This window comes from Limulus polyphemus, unplaced genomic scaffold (assembly GCF_000517525.1).
Source record: "Limulus polyphemus unplaced genomic scaffold, Limulus_polyphemus-2.1.2 Scaffold6744, whole genome shotgun sequence".
Taxonomy (NCBI): domain Eukaryota; kingdom Metazoa; phylum Arthropoda; class Merostomata; order Xiphosura; family Limulidae; genus Limulus; species Limulus polyphemus.
Genome location: NW_013672354.1, coordinates 1,568 through 9,694, shown reverse-complemented (window position 1 = coordinate 9,694; position 8,127 = coordinate 1,568). Strand labels below are relative to the sequence as shown.

The 8,127-nt window shown below is 38.4% G+C and overlaps 1 protein-coding gene across 1 annotated transcript in view; it reads right to left on the bottom strand.

Annotated features, from left to right (window-relative positions):
- LOC111089601 (BICD family-like cargo adapter 1) overlaps positions 1–6,997 on the bottom strand; it is a gene marked incomplete at its 3' end in the record, with an annotated part of 39,926 nt that extends 32,929 nt beyond the window's left edge. The window contains exon 1 of the mRNA XM_022402413.1: positions 6,813–6,997. The remainder of the gene's footprint in view (positions 1–6,812) is intronic.
- Between the last annotated feature and the right edge of the window lie 1,130 nt (positions 6,998–8,127).

Here is an 8,127-nt window from a genome sequence, read left to right as displayed (position 1 = left end):
AAGAATAGAAAATGATATATGGACCCAACATCCATAATTGAAAAGATGTCTACCAGAGAAAAACTGACCCCCCCTCAACATTGAAACTGACCAGAACCAACCCAGGTGCAATAACGCCCTTGGAATAAGATACATCAAGGGAGAGCAGAAGGGAAAGAACCACAATAATCCCAAGTACCGCTACCATGACCCACAACACAGATGGAATTTAACTGAGGGAGGAAAATAGACATCCATAATACATATGTTGATTGGTTCTACTCTCAATCCAAAACCCGGCCAGTGAGAACCGATTTACACATTGGGGTAGGATGAGGGATTCCAATCGAAGTGATGAACTGCAATTTGACATCTTACTCCTTTGATTTACATATGCATTATAGCGGAGGATATCACGTTATCTACACCAGCAGAACACACCACCCTACTCTGCACTGAATTGTATTTGTGTATTGATATTTTATGTCATTAAACCATACAGGAGGACCCCTCCATGGTCCATTACCCCAGCAGCTTGGAACTGGAAAGTGGTAAGGACTAGTGGTGGAGAGTCCAGAGGAATGTCAACACCTGAAACAGTGACAAGGGTGACCACAAAACCCTATTTTGAAAAGCAGACCTTACCGATTTATTCAATATAAGGCATAGCAAGGATGAGCAGCTATCCCCTTCTGCTTTACCAATGTAGTCCATGGGTGGTATGGTCCGGGACTGACATACTTATGAAGCAATTTCATCTCATGGATAACCCTCAAGCCATCTTGTGGAACACCCTATCTCAACATTGGGTGGCCATGGAACACATTAAGCATATTGACATGGCCGAACAGTGCAGATTTTAAAGGTTAAAGAATACCTGATCAGGCAAAACCCACCATGGATCAGGATCCAAACAATGAGAATTATGATGAAAAGGGAAATAAGGCCCCTAAAAACTTTATAAAGAATAAATATAACTTACCCTGTCTTATAGCCACATGAAAGTCTGAAGAATGGCCACGGAAGCCAATACCCTGAAGAGGAAGAAACATTGATCCTATGCAAATATGAGAGATGAATGTATTAGTTGAAGTCCACATGCCCAACTGAAGAATTTCCTCCAACGGACAATGAAGATGAGAAGCCAGAGAAAAGGGAAGGTGTCTCATTTGATGAGAAGACACCCAGAACAAAGTATGGGAGGATGATGAAAGAGAGGAATAATCCAATCGAATCAAAAGCCAAACCCAACTGGTGAGGGTGGAAGGAGAGGATGGTTTCCAAGGAATAAATACACAGGAATGGTTACAACAGATGGAAGCTGTGTGGGCAATATAACAATGAAAAGCACATACAGTATATAGAAGTCTATCCAGATCAGGTTAAGGATAAAGGTGGGAAATGGAAGGAAGAGAAATCTACAAAAAGGAGGAGTACTCTCCCTAGCAGCCAAGGTTTTTGGGAGAAAAGCACGATCCAGATAAGGGAGAAGAAATGTAGCATAATAAAGGCTAATAGGAGAAGGAAATAAATCTTTAAGCAAAAGGTGAAACAAGGAGCACATTGAAAATGGTTCAAATGGAGGCAAAGTGGGGGAATGAAGGACCATATTAACACCCCAGTCCAGAAGGGCAGCCCTCTGTGGAGGACAACAAATCCAGAAAGAACGGATCAACAGTATTGGGAAAAATGATAGGTGTGGGATAAAACCACTTGATAACTGGAAATCAAGGAGATGGGAATCCCTGATCAAAAAACCAAGTAAATAATTCCGCAATACAAGGAACAGTTGGCTGATCAGCAGAAAACCCCTGGACCAGAGACCAATGGCATAAAATGTTCCATTTGTGCTGATAAAATTCCATAGATGAAGGACAGATGGAAAGGGTTGAAAATGAAGCAACACATTGGGAAAATTCCGATCTTCTTGCCAAGAACTGGATAAAAACCAAGCGTGAAAACGGAGGACAGGAAGAGCCGGATGAAGTACCGATGACTGAGGTTGCCAAAGAAGGGAGGGAGACAGAGGAGGGGTAAGTTGGAGCTGGATAAATTGAGAAGCCAGTAAGGAGCAATCACAAGGACCTGACATGGAGTGGTATTGATGATCAAAATCATCCAGGGAAGAAGTTGAATGGGAGGATAAACATAAAGGTATTTGTCTGTCCAATCCTGAGTGAAAACATCAACAGCCAGAGCAAGAGGACGAGGTACCAGAGAACAAAACAGAGAGAGTTTGTGGTTAAGGGATGTGGCAAATGCATGAATGTGAGGCATACCCCATTGAAGGCAAAGCCATTGGAAAATCATAGTATCAAGAGACCACTCCATCGGATAGATTCTGTCTGGATGTGAAATAAGATCTGCAACAAGATTGAAAGCATCTGAAACATGACACACAAAGATATAGAAATCCTGTGTGTGGGCTCAGAAAAGAAGATCCAACATGTGAAAACTTAGGGATCGAGAATGGGTGCCACGTTGGTGACTGGGATAAGCAACCAATGTGGAATTGTTGGAATGAATCATTACCAGACAACGTCTGGTTAGATAGAGGAAATGATCCAAGGCACAATAGACAGTGAAAAGCTCCAGAGTGTAGATATGATAAGACTTCTTGGCTGCCAACCAACACCCTGAAGCCTCCTGTTGATCAACCCACACTCCCCATCCTTGGAAAGAAGTGTCTGTGAAAATATGTAAATCTGGATGAGGAGGATGAAGCAAGACACTTGCCAACGTGTGGGTCCTGTTCAACCACCAATGCAGATCATCAACTATGGAAGGAAGAAGGATAATAAGAGCCCACAAAGGTTCCCATGCAAGATTACACTGGTGGTGAAGAACCCACTGAAGAGCTTGTATATGAGCATGACCTAAGGGGATAAGTGTGGCCGTGGAAGACCACATCCCCAAAAGTGAAAGAACCTCACAAACTGTAAGAGAGGGAGCAGTAAGAGCATGGTGAACTGAAAGCTCCATTGAACGAAGTTGATGAGGAGAAGGTTGGACCTGACTGAATTGGATGTTGAAGAAAACACCCAAATGGATCAGATACTGGGTAGGTCGAAGGAAAGACTTCTCCAATTTGATTAACCAGCCCACTTGAGCCACCTACTGGAGCAACTGAAGAGTATGACAGACAGAATCCTGTTCAGAACGAGCTCACAGTAGCCAGTCATCCATATAATAGTAAACATGCATCCTGAGAGTATGAAGATGACGAGCAAAAGCTCAAACCACCCACCAAAAAACATATGGGGCCAAAGCAAGCCTGATGAGTAGTGCACAAAACTATTAAATCACCCAACAATGGACAAACTGAACATATGGTCGTGACTGCTGAGCAATTGGTATATGTAAGTAAGAATTTAAGACGTCCATCTTGGTCATCCATAAAACTGGAGAAAAAGCCTACCTGAGGGTGAGAAATGAGGTACCATGGTAAAATGAGGGAGATTGGGAAATTGATTAAGGTGGGACAAGTCTATGACAGGCCGCCAGTCTCTGGTTTTCTTGGGGACAACAAACAGCCTGGAATAAAAACCGGAAGAAAGATGATTCACAGATGAACTGCCCCAGAGAGATACTGGCTGGTAGTGGGATCCCAAGGCAGAGGGAAGCAAATGGGTATCTGTGACAAAGGAGGAGGGGAAGGAAATGTAGGACAAGTCCCTCTGAGAGAACCCAAATAACTCACTGATCTGTGACGAAATATCACCAAAGGGAAACAAAGTTGCACAATCGAGCTCCCGGTACTGTTGGCTTCATGCTGATCTATGTCAAAGAAATTGCTGAGATATGGAACTCCTGGGTAAAGGCTGAGAAGGACTAGGACGGGAAACAGGAAGAGGGGCTTGTCATGATTTGGACTGTGACATATGAGTTACCAAAGAAGAAAAGGTAGAGTGTTGATGCAGAGATTCCACACACGATTCCAATTTGTCTGAGATATGGTCAAAAACATACCTCCTAAAAAAAGGAGCTACACGTATATCCCTAAGATAAGTGGGTGACAAATGAACCTGTGACAAGGCCGCATCTCAACCTAATAGATCCCAACAACAGAGAAACCACATGTGTAAGGTGAGAGCCAAGAACGACAAATGAGCTAACATGGAAGTAATAAGGGAAAGGCTGTCCCTCGAAAAATCCTCAGTACTTCGGTGTTGAGCCTCTGAAATGAGATGTATGATAGATAAATACCCTAAAAGGGAAGTAAGGGTAAGATGAAGGCATGAAAACTAGTCATGGGTTAAATACACCGGAAAATCATGAAGTGCCTCACAAACCGGCAAAATAGACACCAACAACTGAGAGTCTAAGAATGGACAGTCTGCTTGATGGTATGCCAAAGCAAACTGATCTGTAGCCTATGGGGGCCAAGGCATTCTGGCACTCTCAACCAATTGGAAAGCAAAATGCTCAGCATAAACCCTAATATCTGGGGAAGGTGGGAAACTAAAAAAGAAGAAAAACTATTGTGCAACAAAGGAGGACGAGGATTGTAGGAAATCAGGGAAAGGGATAAAACATCACATACCTGAGAAATCATAACTAAAAATGCCGTATTAGGCCTAGCTGATTCCACAGGTAGGGCATAGGAAGACATGGCAAAATCGGGTGGTAGAAAAAGGCTATCAAAATCTTCATCAGAACAAACAGGTTTAGATTGTTTGTGAGGAAGTGGAGCAACTTCGGGAGAAACGGATTGACCCATATAACAATTAATCTCTCAGCGAAAAATCACCAATAAATCCATCAATTAGTTGCCCTCACCCACAGTCAGTAAAAAAGTGCTTGTAGTAGGTGTGAGACCCGAAGTGGTCACATTAACCTCAGAATTCATGGTAAATACTATTAAATCAAACAAACTGTTTGATAGATAAAGACAAACGTGCAAAAAAACAAAAAATTAACACTGGTATGTAAATTGAAAATAAAGGTGGCAGCTGTATAAATAAAAACGATTAGGAAATGACCTCGAGAATAAAACACGAGCATTGCCAAAGGAGAAATCATAATCTGGTAGAATAGAACAGAGGGAGTCACATGCATAACGAGAGTGTATGGCACTCTCGTTGGTGGAGGGTTGTTGCATGATGATTTGCAAGACATACACATTGGAATGGGCCATTTTCAATGGAGGGGAGGCAAAAGGCTTGTGTAAAAAATTTTTTGCATACAGAGAGCAGCACTGAACGAGAATAGCTAATTATGTAAGTGTAGGTGATGTATCATATCATAATTAATAAATTCAAGCTAAATATTGAGTAATTATGATATGTTTCTTAAGCAGAACTTTTCACTATAATAATAACATCCTTCCCCCATGACTTCATTTTTGCATGATGTTAAATTTTTCACAAACATGAATGTATTTTGGTCCATCACCTTAAGATAATTTAGTAAAAATCAATCAAAAATATATTTTTTTCACACATCACAAGTGTAATGTTAGTGTGATATCCCTAACTCCAATAAACCCAAAGGTGATAGCCAATTAATAAATCAGGTTTGGCACACTTAAGGATTGTAAAACATGGTTAATACAGCCACTGCAAAAATGTTTAAAAACTTTTTCAGAAAACTTTGGCAGAAATCAAACTTTTTTCACATAAGAACTGTTAAAAAAAGATAAAAGAAATATTGTACACTCTTCGTTATACTGTTTTTACAAATCATAGAGATCATTATTAAATTTACTACCATGACTATCAAATAGATATATAATTTTCTAAATGCTATATTAATTTTTTATTATTTGTATAAGCTACAGCAAACCATAATAAGTTTATTCTTTCTTTTCATGATGCCAAAACTGAACATTTTACTTGTCTGCTGAAAAGTTTTAAAGCACATTAATTAAAGCATTAAATGACTGAAACACATTTTATAAATACCTATATAAATAATAAATTTGGTGAATAGAGGACAACTTAAGTACCACAAATTACACAGCATCACTACATTAGGCCTGATATTGTTTGTCAAATTTCTCTTGTACCAGGTTAATGATAAGTTGGAATTCCCTGTTGCCATGAAACCAATTTAACTCAGTGACTAATGGCAAATCTAAATATAATTTGGGTTTATGTCTCTTACTTGTAAAAAAAATCACAATTCTGACATCAAGACACAAAAAAACTTTAAATCATGTTTTGCCATAGTTTACACAATACATAATAAATACTGCTTTCATAGAAAAACAAGCTAATCATTTACTTATCAACAATTATACCTCCATGTTAGTCATTAAAAAAGGAAATGTGTAATAATAATATATGAGAAAAAATTCATTACGGTTTGTAAAAATGGTCATACTCATAATTATGTATCATTATATAAAATCTACAGGAATTTGAGAAAAGTAAATGAATAAAATTATAGTTTGCAGTGGTCTTCAAAATTTCATAAAATGAGGTTTGTGAACTTCATCAAGTCCACTTTAGTTAAATTTTAAAATACATAATTCAATATACGTCTAACATTGTAACATTAACATGAAATATTGAAGAATGACAAAAAGTGAAAAGGTTCGTACTAAATCATAGTCCTAATCCGAATAACCATGACCCATGACAACATGATCAGAAAAAACAAAAACAGTGACATTGACAGAAGTGAAGTCAAGTTAAAGATATCATGGCTGCAGATAAGCCACTTCAAACCCATTAAACTATTATAACTATAGTTATGCTAATACTTGTCTATACTCATAATCAATTTGATTTTAAATTTTATTTTATTTTAACACTATGTTGTCTACATTGACTCTCGAGTGATCTGAAAAACAGTTTAGCATCGTAATACCAAATTGAAAACAAACTTACAAAGTAAGGCACTAATTTTTTTCTTTCTTGTTCTAGTTAAATTGTATTTTTTCGTTAATTATATCATTAATATCAAGGCCAAAGCTTTTGGGTCATAACATTTACAATAAATAAACATAATAATTGAAAGAAGCCTATTATTAAAATTAAATATTCTCATACGAAACGTTTTACTTTAGGTCCAACCATATATTTTCAAAATATGCCGCAACTAGCCCAACGCCATCTCTAATTTATAATATTGCATACTTTTCTATTGGAATTTATTTTTAAATGCCTAATTAGCCCATTACTAACCCAAAAGAATTAATTTTATGTTCTGGTTTTTGATACCATATGTTTTTATATTTCTTTTCACAAAATTTAATTTGCTCTGTTTATCATCTTGTCCATGTATGGTACCATTATATAGATTACCATTAATATTGTTACGCCTCCGTTCGTTAGTTCATTTTCCGTAAATTTCTTTCCGATGAAACTTTAGCGATACAAATCCTTTCTTAAATAAAACTGGTTTATTCTTTCTGAATAAAACTTTGCAAAACACATAATTTCCACAGTCGCGCTATAATTCACAACGAACGTCTCACGTGCTCGAATAAACTGTCAATTACACATTGTTGCTGTCACGTCTTGACCGTCTTATATGTACAATAATACCACATCTGGTAAACGCTCGTGCATTCACGAACCTTCGAGAACATGACGTGTTACTAGGGTCACGTGACCTCCGCTATCGTAACACTGCCCCTTCCAGAGTATTGTTCGTCCCGAACAATAGCCACTTACATTAAACAATAAACAATTAAATATAACTTAATTAAATGTACAGAATTTACAAACACAAAATTAAAATTCAACAAAGTCACTTAATTTTACGGGACGTATCTTCTTCCGTACTGGTCTCCGTCTCGTTGGCTGCTGCTTCATGTGGGGTTCATCTGCTTCATCGGGAAACGTCCTATCATTGGTAACAGTCACATCAGTGGTAGTAACTTCATCAAGGACTTCACTGTTTCCCTTCTCAAAACTGGGTAGAGTTTCTTCTTTGACAGTTGCTTTTTCAGGTGACACGTCTTCAGCGGCGTCTTTTGTTCCATTGTTCACTTTGTTCCAATTGAAATGTTCTGGACCGTGATAACGCCAAAGCCTGTTGGCATGCACCACCTTTGGCTTACCTCGCCGAACACATTTTATCCGGAGAGTCACGTCTGAAAGACGATCCACTATGTCATATGGGCCTTTCCATGGAGATGACAACTTTGGAGACTTCCCTTTGGTCTTCCTGGGATTATACAACCACGCCTTGTCTCCT